Source organism: Artemia franciscana, chromosome 17 (assembly GCF_032884065.1).
Source record: "Artemia franciscana chromosome 17, ASM3288406v1, whole genome shotgun sequence".
NCBI lineage: Eukaryota > Metazoa > Arthropoda > Branchiopoda > Anostraca > Artemiidae > Artemia > Artemia franciscana.
Window position 1 is genome coordinate 7,012,678 of NC_088879.1, and position 18,856 is coordinate 7,031,533.

Consider the following 18,856-nt stretch of genomic DNA (forward strand, 5'->3'; position numbering starts at 1 on the left):
CTTCGGGGCTAGTGATAAGAATTATTTTGTACATAAATATCTTATCTTTTCTAAGAAGTGAAGCGGTTTCAAATTGTCTGTAGCAGTGACAGTACCGGCACTTTTCTGAAGCAGCACTTCAGAATACATTGCATCTTAAAAAATGCATTGACTAAAAGGCAAGAGGTTTCGTTTTTTTTTAGCAGTGACAGTAGCGGCACTTTTCTGAAGCAGCACTTCAGAATACATTGCATCTTAACTGATGCATTGACTAAAAGGCAAGAGGTTTCGTTTTTTTTTAGCAGTGACAGTAGCGACACTTTTCCATAGATGCACTCTAACAGGATAGTCAAAATATAATAAAATAAAATGCATTGACTAAAAGGCAAGAGGTTTCGTTTTTTTTAGCAGTGACAGTAGCGACACTTTTCCATAGATGCACTCTAACAGGATAGTCAAAATATAATGTACACACAGAGATCTTGATAAATTCAAATTGTTCAAGAAACTGTAAACCCAATGAACTAAAACATCAAAACACAAAAAGCCTCCGGTAAGGGTTTTACGTGTATACTACGAGTACCTGTATTTTCGTTACGCAGCTCTTTACATCTTTTCATTGTAACATTAGACAATCATCATCGGAAAAAGTGACATTCAGAAAAAGTTAAAAATCCACGAATTTTTTGGCTACATTAGTTTTTTCATCCAGTTTTTTCATCCTATTTCAGGTTTCATATTCGCTCTTTACTTTAATCAAAAACGCAAAAAAAATACTAAACCTTTACCAAAAATATCTTACTTAGCTAAAATTATATACTAAAATTTACTGATTTTATGACAGTTGAAAGACTAAATAGGCCCTTAATATGAATTTATTATTTTCAATCAATTATTTATTTTCTCCTCCTAATTTTTGTTGCGTTTTCAGTAAGCACTTGTTTTTTGGATTTCTACAAGTATTGTGATTTATATTAGGTATTTATGAGTTATTGTGAATAGGTATTGTGAATTTTACTGTGATATATTTAATTTATTGCCATGTTTCTTCCCACTTCCTGTGAGTTGCTTTTGATTGTAATTTTAAGATTCGACGTATAATATTCCTTCTTTTTGACTAACCATTATTCTTATTTAGATTTTTAACATTTTATCAATTTGGCTTTACAAAATTTTTATTCGATTGTAAATTTTTTGAAGTAAATTTCAGATTAACTTCATCCACCCCCCCCTTCCCCCAACCCTTTCTTTGGATATGGCTTTAGGCTATATGCCAAAGTTTGTTGTGTTATTTTTCAAATTGGCACAGTTAAAGATAAATAGGCACACACAATAATGTAAACCAACGAGATGAGTAAGCTTCTATTGTCCTAGGACTATATCCAGGCATAAGTGGGAGAAGAGGCTAGGATACAGTTAAACTGAAATCAACTCTTAAAATCAAACAAATAGAAATTTTAAACAAATAGAAGTAAAAAAGTTTTAAATATACGTTTCAGTTCAGAAGAGAGGATAAATTACAGTCTTTTTTCAAGAAATAGAAAATAAAAACTGTAAGTGAAGGAAGTTTTAGCAACAATTTTCCCCTAAATTGAAAAGGTCGCAAAAAGAGGTATTTTGCCCCGAAGTTGTTTATACCTCTCAGTGCCCAAAAAGCCCACTACCACACCGCCGTCAAAGGTTTTTTTTGTCCGCCTCATCTCGCTCGGGCCTTTGGACCCTTTAATTGTAACCTGACTTCACGTCAATCTGCTCAGATCAATAATTCGTTTGCTAGAGTTTTTCGGGTTTCAAGGTTTTTATTTTCTTTTTGTTTCAGGTAATTTGAGCCGCACCCACTCATGATCTATTAATTGCTTGTATCACGTGATTAGAGTTATAGATGTCGCTACTTAAACACAATCACTGGATATAGCAATATAGATTGCTTGGAACTTAAATCAAGAACCTTTTCATAGATGGATAGAAACAGATTTGAAATGCTACAAATTAAATTAAAATCAACCTTAGTGTTTGCTTCACAAGAACAAGAATCAGTTCCGTCTACTTTTTGTAGACATTTTTGAAAATAAATCTGTTGTAAGTTTGTTTGAGTCTTCTCTAAAAGAGCCATTCATTAGCAAGACTACAAATCACACAGTTTAATTAAATATCCAAAATACAGTACAATCCACCCTCCCCTCTCCCAGGAACATTTACGAACTAAAATTATTTGGGTCTTAGACTTGCAGTTTCTCATATTGGAAGTAGTACAGTCTCACAGTTCTGAAAGTATATATCACGCCTTAGGCAAGTTAGGGAATTCTAACCAAAATAGTTATGTTTAAAAAAATACTCGGGGCGTCAAGCTATCTTGGAAGCCAATCAAATCGTAACTGCGTAAAGTATACAAGGGCTTACAACCCTACTGTGTTCAAAGTTCCACCCTTTCTCCCTCTTTGATCATTTATAATTGCAACTTTCAGCCCACTCGTAGCGGCCGATTACTTCAATTAGCACTATAGTGAAAGTTTCAGCCCCCTCCCCCCAGATGAAACTTAGGGACTTCGTAGATCTCGTCTAAACCTACATAATTAAAGGATCTCTGGATATAGATCAGTTGTCTTTAGTATACCTTTGCCTTTACGGTGCTATATGGCTCATTTTCACTGGTCTTTGGAAATTCAATCCAACGTTGGATTCGATCCAACGTTGAATTTTTTAATTGTTTAAAAAAACAGTCGAAAATATTGCAGAAAAAAAGCCCTCAAATATTTGTATTACCAACTATTAATATAACGCAAAACTACGTTAAAGTTACCCCCCCCCCCCTAAAAAAAGATTAAGGAGCACGTACACGAAAGAATACGAAAGACTTTACGAAAGAATTAATAGAACAGTGTTAAGTTACCATCTAGTGTGTCTCTTTAACTCAAAGATAACGCTTGTACAAAAAAAAGAGAGAAAAAGAAAATACAGTTATCATTAATATTTTTTACATTAAAAATTTTTTTATATAATTAACTTCGCTCAAATATAACAAGTATGTATATCACAACACAGAAATTTAAAAGAATCACATTCGCGAGTGAACATAAAAGTCGAATGAACACAAATAAAAGATATGCATATAGTCAAACAGTATAGCCTAGCATATAGCCTAGAGCTATATCCAGAGAAAGTGTTGAAATAGAACTGCATATTCTAGCAAATGATTTTGTCTTTTTTGGAAAAGTTTTTTTTTTAAAGCTGGATAATATATCAGAGATTAAAGGTTGAATATTAAGCTCTAAAATTTTACTCTTTCTCTCAAAGCTACTTTTTAAAACAGTAAAAACTTTAGCGTAATGAGCGGGGCGTTGAGGAGGGAACAGTCCCCTTCATATACGGAGTAATTTCTGTCCATTTTAAGTTTTAATATTGCTCCTTACTTTTAGTTTAAAAAAACTTGTTTTTTTTTATTTACCCTACTTTTTTTCATTTACTAGTTACCCTCCAATTTGTTGATTGTTTGAAAAGGCAACTAGAACTTTTATTTTTTTACAAACGTTTTTATTAGTAAAAATGTACTTAACTTACGAATTAACTTACGTAACAAAATTCTATATTCGTATGTTTTTATTACATGTATGAGAGAATTCGCCCCTTCATTAGTACCTCGCTCTTTACACTAAAGCTTAAATTTTGTTCCAATTCCTTAAGAATGACCCCTGAATCACAAAGGCCGAAGAATAAATAGTTGAAGTTAATAGAATTACTTTGGCGTAAAGATCCAGGTATTAGGAGGAGGTGAACCCCTCATATGCGTAATAATTTCTGTTCGTTTTAAGTTTTAATGCTGCTCCATACTTTCAGTTGAAAAAATTTTGTCACATTTATTTTTCCATTGCTCTTTTTAAAAATGCCAAAAAATCTTGCACCCCCTTCATGGAAATTTTCTTCCAAATTCCTCCGTGGAAATCTCCCCCCCCCCCCGCATAACCCACTCCCCTCAAACCCTTCTCCCCAACCAAAAAACCTCCTGAAAGCGTCTGTTCACTTCCCAATAATCATTACTATATGTAAACACTGGTCAAAGTTTGTACCTTGCAGCCCATCCCACGAGGACTCTGGGGCAAAAACAAATAAACCAGTATCCGTGATCTGTCTTGTGGCAAAAAATGCAAAATTCCACTTTTTAATGGCACTTGGTATTAGCCAAGTGACATATAGCAATTGCAAATTCTGTCGGTCTGTCGGTCTGTCTGTCAGTCTCGAATTTGCAACTTTAGGCACTTCCAGGTAAGCTATAACGATGAAATTTGGTAGGCGAATCAGAGACCGGACCAGATTAAATTAGAAATAGTCGTTTTCCCGATTTGACAATCTGGGGGGTAATTCTGTAATTCTGAAAATTAGAAAAAATGAGGTATTTTTAAATTACGAACGGGTGAGTGGATCTCAATGAAAGTTGATATTTAGAAGGATATCGTGACTCAAAGCTCTTATTTTAAATTCCGGCCAGATCTGGTGACATTGGGGGGAATTTGGGTGGGGGAACCTAAAATAATGGAAAACGCTTAGATTGGAGGGAACGGGATGAAATTTGGTGGGAAAAATAAGTAGAAATCTTAGATACGTGATTTACATAATTGGAACGGATCCGCTCTAATGGGAGGGGGGTTAATTCTGAAAAATGACGTATTTTTAACTTACGAAGGAGTGATCGGGTCTTCATAAAACTTCATATTAAGAAGGACCCTGTGACTCAGATCTCTTATTTTAAATCCCAACCGGATCCAGCATAATTGGGGGGGGGGAAATCTTAGAAAATACTTAAAGCGGAGAGATCAGGATGAAACTGGATGGGAAGATTAAAAACTTGTCTAAGATACGTGACTGACATAACCGACCGGATCTTCTCTCTTTGGTGGAGTTGGGGGGGGGGGTAATTTAGAAAAAAGAAGAATTTGTAACTTACGAAAGGGGGACCAGATCTTAATGAAATTTATATTTAGATTTATATTTAGATATATTTGATAATTCCGACCAGATCCTGTGACATTGGGGGGAGTTGGAAGGGGAAACCGGAATTCTTGGAAAACGTGAAAATTGAGGTATTTTTATTTTACGAATAGGTGATCGGATCTTAAGGAAATTTGATATTTAGAAGGAATTCATGACTCAGAGCTCTTATTTCAAATCCCGACCATATCTTTTGACACTGGGGGGAGTTGGAAGGGGAAATCTTGGGAAACACTTTGAGTGGAGGAATCGGGCTGAAGCTTGGTGGATAGAATAAGCAAATGTCCTTGATGCATGATTGACGTAACCGTACCGAATTCACTCCCTTTGGGGGAGTTTGGGGGAGGGGTTCAGTGATTTGACAAGTTTGGTGCTTCTGGACGTGCTAGGACGATGAAAATTGGTAGGCGTGTCAGGGAGTTGAACAAATTGACTTGATAAAGTCGATTTCCCAGATTCGACCATCTGGGCGGCTAAAGGGAGAGGAAAAATTAGAAAAATTAGGTATTTATAACTTACGAGTGGGTGATCGGATCTTAATAAATTTTGATGTTTAGAAGGACATCGTGACTCAGAGCTCTTATTTTAAATCCTGACCGGCATTAAGCCTCGGATTTTCCTTTTAAATCAATCTATTGATTCTTAGAATATTGTTAGAGCTCATACCATGTGAACTCCTGGCTCTTAACTCTTCTTGCCTCGTCACAAGTGCCATATGAGCTCTCGCTAGGAACCTGAAACTTCTACTGTAGGGTTCTCTGATACGCTGAATCTGATGGTGTGATTTTTGTTAAGATTCTATGACTTTTAATGGGTATATCCTCCTATTTTCTAAAATAAGGCTAATTTTCTCAGGCTCTTAACTATTGATGGGTAAATCTAAACTTAATAAAACGTATATATTTAGAACCAGCATTAAAATGCAATTCTTTTGACATAAGTGTTGTCATAAAAATTCCGTTTTTTAGAGTTTCAGTTACTATTGAGCCGGGCCACTCCTTACTACAGCTCGTTACCACGAACTGTTTGGAAATCATAATATGTCATTTACCTGACTTTAAGTTAAATCAGCACCATCTGTTTTAAACTATAATCACCATCTGTTGTAAACATCTGTTGTAAACATAGGAAATCACTTGATAATGATTCTAAAAATTTACAGGATGCCTGGCTATTAAGCAAATCAAATGTTTATTTTCGTCTAGTGGGGTAAACAATGATGTTATAGTGATTTTCATTAATTAACGAAACGTAGCTATGTTACTACTTTACGTTAACTAACGTGAAGTTAATTTCATTTCTTTTCATTCTTTCTTATGCAAATTAATGAGTTCGCTTGAGTTTGGACCTTAAAAAAACGTATTCTATGACATTGGACGCTAGGGCTAGTTGTAATTTTGTCTCTCTTTGTGGAATAAAAAAAAAAACAATTTGATAAATTTTTCAATCAACCATCTCAGTTAAATTTTACAATTTCAATTCAACCAATCAAAGCATTCGATCCAATTTATTGAATTTATTATGAGCTGATATCTCTGCAAGACCAAGCGACGATCAGAACAAACAACTACTGAAAAGGTCATTTTAAACAAATGAAGGATAATTACTACAACTACTACTAAAACCTCACCGCAGCACCAAGCCACCTGACGCCCAAAGAGCTACGCACACTCCTCCTTCATCACAATCTATTCAAGGCTTCCCTCTTTAAACCCACCCAGGAAGTTCACATTTTCCTCAAATCTTTGTTTATGGCACCCTTCCACTACAACCGCGGACGATCTGCTTTCCCGTTAGTTAAACTACAGAAAAAACATAATTTACTTAAAAAACTTTTCAGTCATATTTTTCACTTTTTTATAGCCCATATCTATTTTCATAGTTCCAAATCATTCTGATTTTTACAGATTCACAGATTTTCACGTTTTTAACTTATTTACCCATTTGGAACAAATACACACATATAAAAAAGACAATTGGTTTTATATACAGAAACAGTTGTAAACTAAATAAAATTGCAAAAAATAAAACTATTATTCCCAAAGGGAAATAGAAACGACGACAACTAACCCCCAACGATCAAAGGAATTGATATCCCATAAAATTCCTTTGCACAAATATTCTATGCTCGTACATCGCTAAAAAGAAAAGAAATTTATTTAGCTGTAGACTCCTTCCGTTACCTATAATAACTAACGCTGCTCAAAAAGGTACTACCATTTTATGGTTCGCTCGAATGAACCTTCTGGGAATAATTTAGCACCCCGAATCAAGCGCGGAGTGGGAGTTGTGCTGACCTCGAATCAGTGTCGGATTCAATTTTCTTTATTACGTTCAGCGCTTTTCGCTGCTTGTACTACTTATCTCTGCTTAATCAGATTAACCTACACCAGTGCTGGACTCCCCTGGAGTCCCCCCATGAAATTATTCTCCCTGGAAAATTCCCGCTTTTTCACCCATTAGAGCTTTTTGTTTTCAGTTATATGGTTTTTTGGTTTTTGCAGGGTATTAAGAGTTCACGGGTAAGAAATTTGGGCGTTAAGTAAAATAAAAAGAATACAGTAATTTTAACCCTTAAGTCTTATTTGGGCCACCCCGAAGAAACTTTCTAGTCGACGGACTTTTTTGGCCATATGGGGGAATTGGCAAAAAAAAATTTGTATGTTAAAAAACTTTTCATTTTATAGCTTGGTTCTGTTTAATAATACACTTATATAACTCTAAAACTTATTCAGTGGCAATATCCCGTCATTTCAGAGCATTGATTCTTATGTAATTCCGAGTTCGAAGTTTACTTATTATTTTTTTTTTTTAATTAAAAAAAAAAAAAATAATAAAAAAAGGCTTTTGACACTAGAATCGACTGAACAAGTATAAGTATCCAAATTGACTTATTATTGGATAACGTATAACGTATAAGTTTGGATAACGTATAAGTTTGGTTATTTGATAACGTAAAAGTTATCCAAATTCCATTAGGAAAAACTTCATTTTGAAGGGCTTCAAGTAACTAAACAATCTGCAAGATAGGGAATTATTTAAAAAATAGTTGAGTTTTCATATTTCTTCACGCTGGGCAGGACTTTCACGGATCTTGGTCCGTGTCAGGAATGTTAAAATTCCCCGTTAACAATAAGATTAGCTACAGTGAAAACACGCTTGAGAAAAAAAAATACATCAAAAAACAAAAAACACATAAAAAAACACAAAAAACACATAAAAAAACACAAAAAAACACATCAAAAAACACACACTTGAGAAAAAAACACATCAGGGCTGCTAGCCTGTTTTTAAAAACCTTGAAAAGTAACTCAGTACATGAACTTTACCGTCCGTGTTATGCTACGTTCATTAGGAGATTTTAATGTCAAGGTTGGTAGAGATGGGGATACAGAGTATCCCCAAATTTTGTGTTAGAAGATAAAGCCGTAACTCTTATACACTAATGCAATTTTTTACCTATAAGAATCATGCTATAAGCAATGTTATGTTTTTTAGACGTTCATTAGAGGATTTTAATGTCAAGATTGGTAGAGATGGGGATACAGAGTATCCCCAAATATTGTGTTAGGAGATAAAGCCGTAACTCTTATAGACTAATGGAATTTTTTAGCTATATGAATCTAGCCATAAGCAATATTATATTTAGTAATAAAATAGCCCACAAATTAACATGCTATTCAAATGATTACAAGACAGCTAACCTTATTGATTATTTTATTATAAATACAAGAGTGGCAGGCAAGATAAATATTACATTCTACGGAGTATAAGAATGATGTTACTGGTATTATACGAATTGCCTAGGACACCCCCCTGACTGATCCTGTCTCAAACAGTAATCTGATCAAAATAAAGTTCTGTTCGGCTTTCTAAGGCTAGAATGAGAGAAAGGCCAATTTTAAATTGGACAATTGAGATGACTATGATGAGTTTTATAGATAAAGGATGACAGATTGTGGGAGATTGCCTTTTTCGGCCAACCATCCAAGGTCAAACGAAAAACAGGTCGTTCTCAAATGAATTGGGATAAATTTCTCATGTGCTTTTCTGTTTCTTCATTTCGTCACTGTTCATTCAGTTTACGGGTACAGGGTCGAAATATTTGCACATTAGGTAGGGGGATGAATTATAGAGGGTGTACACGCAAAGTTTGCTAGGTACAATTATTCTGCGTATTATGAAGTAAGAATTGTTTCCTAAACTCACAGAGCACAAATACTTTATCCCACCCCACCCTAATGTGCAAATATATAGCCCACATTATATATTTCCCATCTATTCTGTCACTTGTCTCTGTTTTTCTACGCTAAGCTGAAAGAAACTGACGAAGAAACCGGTTTTACAGTGGATCAATGGATGAAAAACTGGTAAATACGAAGAAAGTGAACATATAAGTAAATGCCATTTCTTGTGCTCCTTCTGAATATAATCGCTTTTCTTGCAAATTCAATTTTAAGCCCTTTTAGGACCCTTGAAAATAACAATATCATTCTGTATGTTTTTGGTATAAAAATGGGTTATAACAATTGTTTCAAGCATACTATTAATTGTAAATTTATGGATTGTGAATTGTAACACTGATTTCTCAATATTAAGTTGGATAACGAACTAAAAACAAACCTGTCATCTTTTCTTCTTATTCTGTTAGGTCGCTTATCAACTGTCGCTTCACCAATGTGTTAAAAATGTCAAAGACGACAGACAAAACATGGCGGATAGAAAAATATTTTTTTTTTTTTTAATTTGTCTTGAACTTAATAATGATAAATCATTCCTCGTGGACTATTTAACTTTAAAAATGGATTTATTTTCAAAAAGTAAGTTTAGAACCAGCGTTTTAAGCATTTTCTATACCCAAAAACTAGAAATTTTGGGTCATTTTTTAAGTGCTCAAAAAGGGCTTAAATTTGAATTTGTAAGAGAACTGACTATTATATTCTTAAAGAACATAAAAGAAGCGTGAAGTGGTATGTTCATTTATTCCGTAAGTCATTTATCCTGTAATTTTGTTTTGGTTAGGGAAGGGCAGGTTTTTTTTTCACGGGTGTACAAAAAAACAGTTTAAAATGCACTTTAAAAGGGGTGCCTTGAAATACGCCCTTTTTTCCTCAAAAGAACCCTTTAGTTAGAACAAATAAAGACTTGACAATAAATAAATAAAACAGGCCAAGTAACATGAACTTATCCTGTGATATGAACATCGAAATATTTACCAAAGAACTGAACATAGGCGCTATAACATAAAAGTACCAATTTATTTGCAAATATATTTGTTACAGCTGGTAAAGCATTTGCTATTATCAACCGTCTGTATTTGGCATATTTACTATTTATTTCAGCATTGCACTTCCAAATTTTAGCACCAAGAGCAAAGGATTAGAGGAATATGGTGCCCCCCCCCCATTCGTAGAGGTTTATTTAGTTTATTGTATTTTGTTCCGCTACGTAAGATACGCCAAAAAGGCCACAACCCAATATCATCATTCTTTCGCCATCCCACCTTCTACCACTTTTCCCAAAAACAGACTTTAGGGTGTTTATTATACAAGTACCCACTTTACTATTAAAGTTATTGTAAACATTTATTACCTATTCTGGATCTGCTACAAGCGGTAACTTTTCTCCACCAGCCAGTTTCTTTTCTTTTAGATACACATTCTAAACTTTTAGTTACTAAGGACTTTTTTTTAGCCATTTAAGGGCTTACAATAAAATTACCCCCATAACCGATTATTGAAGAAGATAGAAAAGGTATCAAGTGATGTTTGCTGGCTTTGTACAGAACCAGAACTAATGAGCTTCTAGGTAAAAATAAAAAGGTGACGAATAAGGCAATTGATCCTTAAAGTCCAAACCGGTGATACTGATCTCTATTACAAGGCCCCTCGGCCCTTAAGTTCAATGGGAGATGAGGCCTGCAATTCTGTGTTTTCCCACATCCCTCACGCTTAACTTTCCCAGATTTCTCCAGGTGCTCATTTAGAGCTGGAATAAGGTACTAACTTGCTTTTGAATGGCGTTAGCCTGTGAAACCAGCAAATGTTATTGTAGGTCTACGTATAGATATAAAAGAGCATCACCCAGGGTACAAAAACTTGACTATACTGAAGATACTACAGACGTTTTCACGAAATTTTTTGACAATAAATCAATCGCTCAATTCGCTGGCAAAGAAGAAAAAAACAAATTTGTCGTCAAAATTTCAAATGAAAATAACAGAAATATCACGGAAAGGGATTTTAATTCGAGTAAAGTCCATTAAGTTCCCGTCTGTGTGATTGATATCTGAAATTTGAATTACCTAAATTACTAAATTAGACACAATTTAGTCTTAATAAATTGTAAATTTTACGCAAAAATTTACTACAATCGTAAAAGATAAGCCTGCCACTCTGCCCTCACCCAAATCTATCAAAATTGTTTTTTATCTGAATTTAATTGGTATTATAAAAATCAAGATGGGGAGCAGTATTTATATGTGAAGCATTAAGGCAGGCAAGTCTTTCTCATCGTAAACATTATAAACAGTTAGAAGGTATCTTTAAAAGGGTTCTAATTTCCCATGGAGTTTACTAGGGCAACCTATTTTGCTTTTTTTTTCGGGGAGCAAGTTGAAAAGCTTAGGAGCTTTTTGAAGAGAGAGAGTAAGATAACTTTGTGTATGGACGGCCTACCATCCTCCAAAAAACTCGTGCTAAAATATTTGCTTTTGATAAACAAAAGAAAAACACCAAAAACTCATGAAATTCTCGTTTCTCCATAAAACACAGAGAAAAGAGACATACCCCCCTACATATACTGGCAGACCCAGGGATTGGGATGACCCCCCTCCCCCTAAAAATTCTGGTGCCCTCTTTTCCTGTTTTCTTTTTTTCACTTTTTTTTTAGAATAAATTTTTCAATTCAGTCAATTATCGGCAAATTTGTAACATTGTCCCCCCCCCAAGGTTTCCTCACTGGTGCCCTTGTCACATTGGGCCTCTCCCAAGATTTTGCTTTAGACCCGCTCCTGCCTACATAGTGAATTTTAAATCTACGACGAAGTGAAATTGGGCTGAAAAAGTCTGTCCTTCACAATTGACCATCCTTGTGAAGTATTAAATAAAAAAAAAAACAAGTTTTTTAACTGAAAGTAAGGCGCAACATTAAAATTTAAAACGAACAGAAATTATTATGTATATGAGGGGGTTCATCCTTCGTTAATATCTCGCTCTTTACGCTAAAGTTCAAATTTTGTTCCAATTCTTTAACAACGACCCCTGAATCACAAAGAGTATAATTAGAATAAATAGCTCTTTTGAAAGTACTAAAACAAACTTCAGCGCAAAGAGCGTGGCATTGACGAGGGAGTGAACCCCTTTATATATGCAATAATTTCTGTTCGGCTTATGTTTTAATGTTGTCCTTACTTTCTATTGAAAAAACTTGTTTTATTTAATTTCTGCTGATGGTTTTTTTTAATAGCTCTGGAAGATCCGAGGCTCCCTTCATGTAAAATTCCCTTCCCCCATGAAAAATTCCTGTATGGAAAGATCCTCCCTCTTACCCTTCTCTCCCTGAGTCCCCCACCAGAAAACATATCCCCTGAAAACTTCTGTATACTTCACAATAACCAATATTATATGCTAACAATGGACAAAGTTCAAAACTTTGGATTAAGTCATCCTTAAAGACATATTCATTAGATTTTTCGACTACTGAACAAAATGGCTTTCGCAAAATTTTGATCAGGTGACTTTGGGGAAAAAATTAGCGTGGGAGGGCGCCTAGTCACCCACGAATATTTTGGTCACTTGAAGAGGGAACTAGAACTTTTAATTTCAGTTTGAATGAACCCTCTTGCGATATTCAAGGACAACTGGGTTGGTACAATCACCTCTATGAAGAAAATAAAAACAAAGAAAAAACAAATAAACTCGCATCCGTGATCTTTCTTCTGACAGAAAATACAAAATTCCACATTTTTGTAGATAGGAGCTTGAAACCTCTAGAATAAGATTTTCTGATGCGCTGAATCTGATGGTGTGACTTTCAATAAGATTGTACGACTTTTAGGGGATGTTTCTCCCTTTTCTCGAAAATAATTTTCAGGCTCGTAACTGTTGATGAGTAAGACTAGACTTGATGAAACTTGTATACTTGAAGTCAGCATAAAAATCGAATTCGTTTGATGCACCCTGGTATCAAAATTGTATTTTTTAGTGTTTCGGTTACTATTGAGCCAGGTTGCTCCTTACAGTTTGGTACCATGAACTGTTTGATAAAAAGGACCTTGCTTCAATGAGAAAATTTCAATTTTTATATTTAATGGTACTCCAAAAAAGCTATTAGCTACTCACACTCACACTTTACATTATTGTTTCGCACTCACAAAGGATATCATGATTTTAATTTTTTCCCCTCATTTTCCCATATACTTTACATTATTTATATCTCTTGTGCTATTATGGTAATTAGTTTCTGAGTTCTTGTCAATAAATTTGTATATTATTCAAATTGATCTATTTACAAATTGATCATCAAATAAGATGATATGATTGTGCTGTTCACCTAAATCAAGAATTTATTCGTTAAGAAAATAATTATGAGAACAAGCATATGAGTGATTTAATATGCGGCACCCACGTATGTCGCACGTTGTCACAGTGTCTCGTTGATAAGTTCGATTTTTTGTCCTAATTCTTTAAAACGACTCCTGAAACAGCTCGCCCTCCCAAACAGAATAATTTCTCGTTGTTTAAAACCTCAAAGTTCTCGCGGCACAAACGTGTCATAATGTTTACTTATTTGTGCTTTTAGATGATTTTTACTTGACACAGTATGTTTTCAAGAGTGGATCATAGATTTATTGTTAATTTAAACTATAATTATTAATTAATATATTTTTATTATTAATAATTATATATATTATATATAATATATAAAATAATAAATCTAAATTATATAGAAATAATATATATGTAGTGTATATATATATATATATATATATATATATATATATATATATATATATATATATATATATATATATATATATATATATATATATATATATATATAATGTAATTATATGTAATAATAATTGTAATTATAATTAATATAATTGATTAATTTTACTAACCGTTAGTGTTTGTTGTTACATTTATTGCAACAACATACATGTATTCAATTATTTTATACATTTACTGTTTGTACTATCCTTATTTCCTTTATCACTTTATTTCTTGCATTAAGAAATCCTTCAAATTGAGCACTTCTTTAAATTCTAAATTTACCCATGAAATGAGTTAAAGTCTCAGCTACAAAGTTTCATTGCAAGAAAATTACGTAAAAACATGCTTGAATTAGAAGATGCCAACACAAATATATGTATATAGTATTTAGATAATATATGTAAAATTTTCATACATTTTTGTATGTTTATCTGTTTTATACTTTGCTATTTGTAAATAATTTAAATATTAATTTATGTAAGCAATAATACATAAACATAATAGGTTATATAAAAGACATAAAAAAGATGGACTGAAAGGCATTGCAAAGCTCTCCCAGCAATGCCACATTTTTTGTTGCACGATCAACACTGGTGAAATATTTTCTGTAGAAATACAAATTTTTTAATTACAGTTTTTAGGGCTTTATAGACTCTCCATACCCCGTTATTAAAGTCTCTACCAAACACAATGCTTGAAATTTATGATTTTAGAAGACAAATCTTCATTTTTATTAATTCCAATGGCCAAAAACTAATTTATCTTTATAGCTTGAATAACTTATAGACAAAGGTATGGGTAGTAGCACCATTATTTTTTTGGCAGGGGAGGGGAAGCGGTTAGAGAAAAAGTTTGCTTGCTAGATATTTTCTCCACTCCAGATGTCTAAGAACACTTTTCTTGGATCGGTATTTTCAATGAAAAACCTGTATACAATACAGTAAAAAAAAAACTTTCAAAGCTATAGCGTCAAAAAAGTCAAACTTTAGCGTAAAGATCGAGACGTTGAGGAGGAAAAGGCCCTTTCACATACGGAGTAATTTCTGTTCGTTTTAAGTTTTAATGTCAATCCTTACTTTCAGTTAAAAATCTTATTTCTTTTTAATTTACTTTCTGAGCGTTTTTGAATTGATGCATGTTTTGATTTTGGCTCTCCACACAGAAATAATTAAAACAAAATTTGCATATTATTTTTTTGGCTAAATGACTTTCCCATAATTTTAATCGGAAGATTTTGAGAAAAAAGGAGTCGGGGAGGAGGCCTAGTTGCCCTCCGATTTTTTGGTTACTTAAAAAGGCAACTAGAACTTTTAATTTCTTACGAACCTTTTCCATAGTAAAAAATACACGTAACTTACGAATTAACTAAGGTAACGAACTTTTATTTTCGTATGTTTTAGTATGTATATGAGGGGGCTTACCTCCTCGTCAATACCTCGCTGTTTACACTAAAACTTGAATTTTGTCCCAATTCCTTAAGAATGACCCCTGAATCACAAAGGCCGTAGAATAAATAGTTGAAATTACTAAAAATACTTTAGCGTAAGGAGCGTGGCATTTCGAGGAGGTAAACACCTCATGTGCGTAATAATTTCTGTTCGTTTTAAGTTTTAATGCTGCTCCTTACTTTCAGTTGGAAAAAACTATTCATACTTATTTTGTCATTGTTTTTTTAAATAATGGTAGAAAGTCCTGTACCCCTTCATTGAAACTCTCTTCCCCCATGACAAATTCCTCCATGGAAAGATCCTCCTGAAGACGTCTGTAAATCTTTCTCTCCGTAAAAAAAATATGGGAACAGTGTGTTTTGATATGTTGAATAATATGTTCCATATGTTAAATAGGACTTTTTTTATAGATTGCATAACCTACAGCAAAACCAACAGTGACTTCCACATGATGTTCACGAGGAATTAGTTGGGATTCTTGACTAAATCCGCTTCCGATTGGGGAAAGATCTGGGCCATTGACACTCTGGTAAGAACTAAAATTATAACGTTACATTGGTGCTACACTGTATGAATAAAATAATTAATTATGATGAAAAAATTAATTAAATACTATGAAACAGCGATGTCGATCCACATAAAATACACATTGCCTACCAAATAGTGCGTAAATGTTTCAATGCTAGCTTCTTCGTATTAAGAATGCAAGATATCATGCTATTCAGTAACAGTGGATTTAGCCCTTTTTTTCTTACTTTTGTAGCATAAAGTTTAAAAGGAGGAAGGCAGTTTGAATGACAGAAGCAGATGAGCATCGATATAATCAATATTCATGAGTATATTATTCCTCTTCAGGAACACATTAATTATATCAACACATTGTCTACGGAGTTGAAGATTTTGAATGCTACTGATTATCTATGAGAAGGGAAAAACTTTAGGTGTGGAAAAATTCAGCCTTCTGAGCTCTTTCAACCCTAAGTTCATCAATGGATTTTGCTAGCTACATAACTGAGATCCAGTGCTCCAGGAAATGGCGCAAGAGAGCGTAATGACAGTCAGGAGATTAAATTTTTAATAGCTCTTTTTTAGGGTCAAAAGATGACACTGAGTATATCGTACAACTTTTGAACCGTACAATGAAAATTCAAATGACATCAAAGCAAAGACCAACATCGCGCGCAAACTTACTCCATGAAAATCCTGAATCAGATACGAAGTGGGAAAAATCAAGATAAAGCTCATAGGTCATAGCTTTGAACGCAGTGGAGAACAACACGAATTTATGAACACGGAAGTCAAATGTCATAATTGATTGGCGTAGGAAACTAAGCATCTAACTAAGAACATGTGAGTGGTTGATTCGCTCAAACGTCAACTAAACAACAACAAACATTATTTTACAGAGGATGTTTGTTACCAACACTTGGTACTGGTAAAAAAAAGTTTCACGTCCTCTCTGAATATCTTGTTGTTGCTGTGCTGAGTAAAAATGGTCAAATCGTAGACAAAAGGAAAAAGTTGTTTGCTTCGCGTAACCCACTCAAAACGCCAGTTAAAGAAAAACCTAATAACTACGTTTTGGGAAGGACTTACTCCCCTACAATTCCCATGGGAGGGCATGCAAGTTTCAACCTTTGACCAGAGTTTACGTATAGTAATGTTTATTGGAAAGTGTACAGACGTTTTCAGGGGGACTTTTTTTGGGTGGTGGAGGGGAGGAGGTTATGTGGAGGGAACTATCCATGGGGGAAGAGAATTTCCATAAAGGGGGCGCAGGGATATTCTAGCATTAAAAAAATGAAAAAGTTTTTTTTTAACTGAAAGTAAGGATCAGCATTAAAACTTAAAACGAACAAAAATTATTACGCATACGAGGAGTTACCTCCTCCCAATACCTCGCTCTTTACGCTCAAGTATTTTTAATAATTTCAACTATTTATTCTACGGCCTTTGTGATTCAGGGGTCATTCTTAAGGGATTGGGACAAAATTTAAGCTTTACTACAAAGAGCGATGTATTGACGAGGGGGCGATCCCCCTCTTATACGCAGTAAAAACATACGAACATAGAAGTTCGTTACGCAAGTTAATTCGTAAGTTACGTATATTTTTTACTAATAAACACGTTCGTAAAAAATTAAAAGTTCTAATTGCTTTTTTAAGCAACCAAAAAATTGGAGGGTAACTAGGCCTCCTCCCCCGCTTCCTTTTTCTCAGAATCGTTCGATCAAAACTATGAGAAAGCCATTTAGCGAAAGAAAAATCAATATGCAAATTTCGTTTTAATTATTCATGTCCAGAGCAGCCAAAGTCAAAACATGAATTAATTCAAAAAGGTTCATAAATTAAATAAGAAAAAAAAGTTTTTAAACTGAAAGCAAGGAGCGATATCAAACAGTTCGTGGTATCGAACTATAGTAAGGAGCGACCCGGCTCAATAGCCGGGGTATATTGAGTCGGCTCAATGGCCGACTCAATAGCCTGAATGTAGTAAGTTTGGAAGAAGAGGAAGATAAGTCTGTAAACCAAGATTAGAATATTGGATGATAACGTGATGACATTGCACAAATATTGTTCTGAAGCATGTTGTGAAAGGCGGATGAAGATTTGGTAAAAATTGCCAGAGAAATTGCCTACGAATTGTTCTCGGTACTCGGCTGACTGACCGCATTTCAAACAGTAGGCTGTGCGAAAATTGCGGTTCAATCCCACTTTCTAGGGTTATAGTGAAAGAAAGATTGAGATGGCTTAGGCACGTTCTGCGGATGAAGGATTAAAGATGGCCAAAGATTCTCCTTTTCGGCCAACCGTCTAGGGCTAAACAGAAAGCAGGTTGTCCACGTTGGGGTGGGAGGATGTCATAAAGAAAAATTTAAGGGAATGGAAACTTCCAGGGAGCGTGTAAAGAGGGAGGCTTTGAATACATTGGGATGGAGAAGCGTGCGTAGCTTGTTGGCCTCAGGCGGCTTGATACTGCGGTGAATTGTTAGTAGTATTAACACATTAACTAAGGAGGTAAGAGGTTTCGGACTGTCTGTAGCAGTGAAAGTACCGACACAATTCTGCAGCAGCACTTCATTGTACCTTAACTTATTAATTAGTCTAAGAATTACAATTAAATTTTGAATCGAAAATAACTAGAATTTATGAACACATTAGCTAAGAAATGTAAATTCACTCTTAGGGGCTAGTGATAAGAATCTTTGTACATAAATATCTCATCCTATAGAAGGCAAGAGGTTTCGGAATGTATGTAGTAGTGACCCTACTGGCATTTTTCTGTAGCGGCACTTCAGAATGCATTGCACCTTAACTTGTGAATTAGTTAATGAGTTAAAATTAAATTTGAATTGAAAATAACTACAACTTATGAACACATTAACTAAGAAATGCAAATTCACCCTTCGGGGCTAGTGATAAGAATTATTTTGTACATAAATATCTTATC

The 18,856-nt window shown here is 34.3% G+C and overlaps 1 protein-coding gene and 1 long non-coding RNA gene across 2 annotated transcripts in view; one reads left to right on the forward strand and one right to left on the reverse strand.

The window, feature by feature from the left end:
* LOC136037766 (uncharacterized) overlaps positions 1–7,468 on the reverse strand; it is a 41,318-nt gene extending 33,850 nt beyond the window's left edge. The window contains exon 1 of the long non-coding RNA XR_010620035.1: positions 7,033–7,468. This is a non-coding gene — a long non-coding RNA (uncharacterized LOC136037766). The remainder of the gene's footprint in view (positions 1–7,032) is intronic.
* LOC136037762 (glucose-6-phosphate isomerase-like) overlaps positions 1–18,856 on the forward strand; it is a 130,258-nt gene that overhangs the window by 8,979 nt on the left and 102,423 nt on the right. The gene's annotated exons all lie outside the window — the stretch shown is intronic.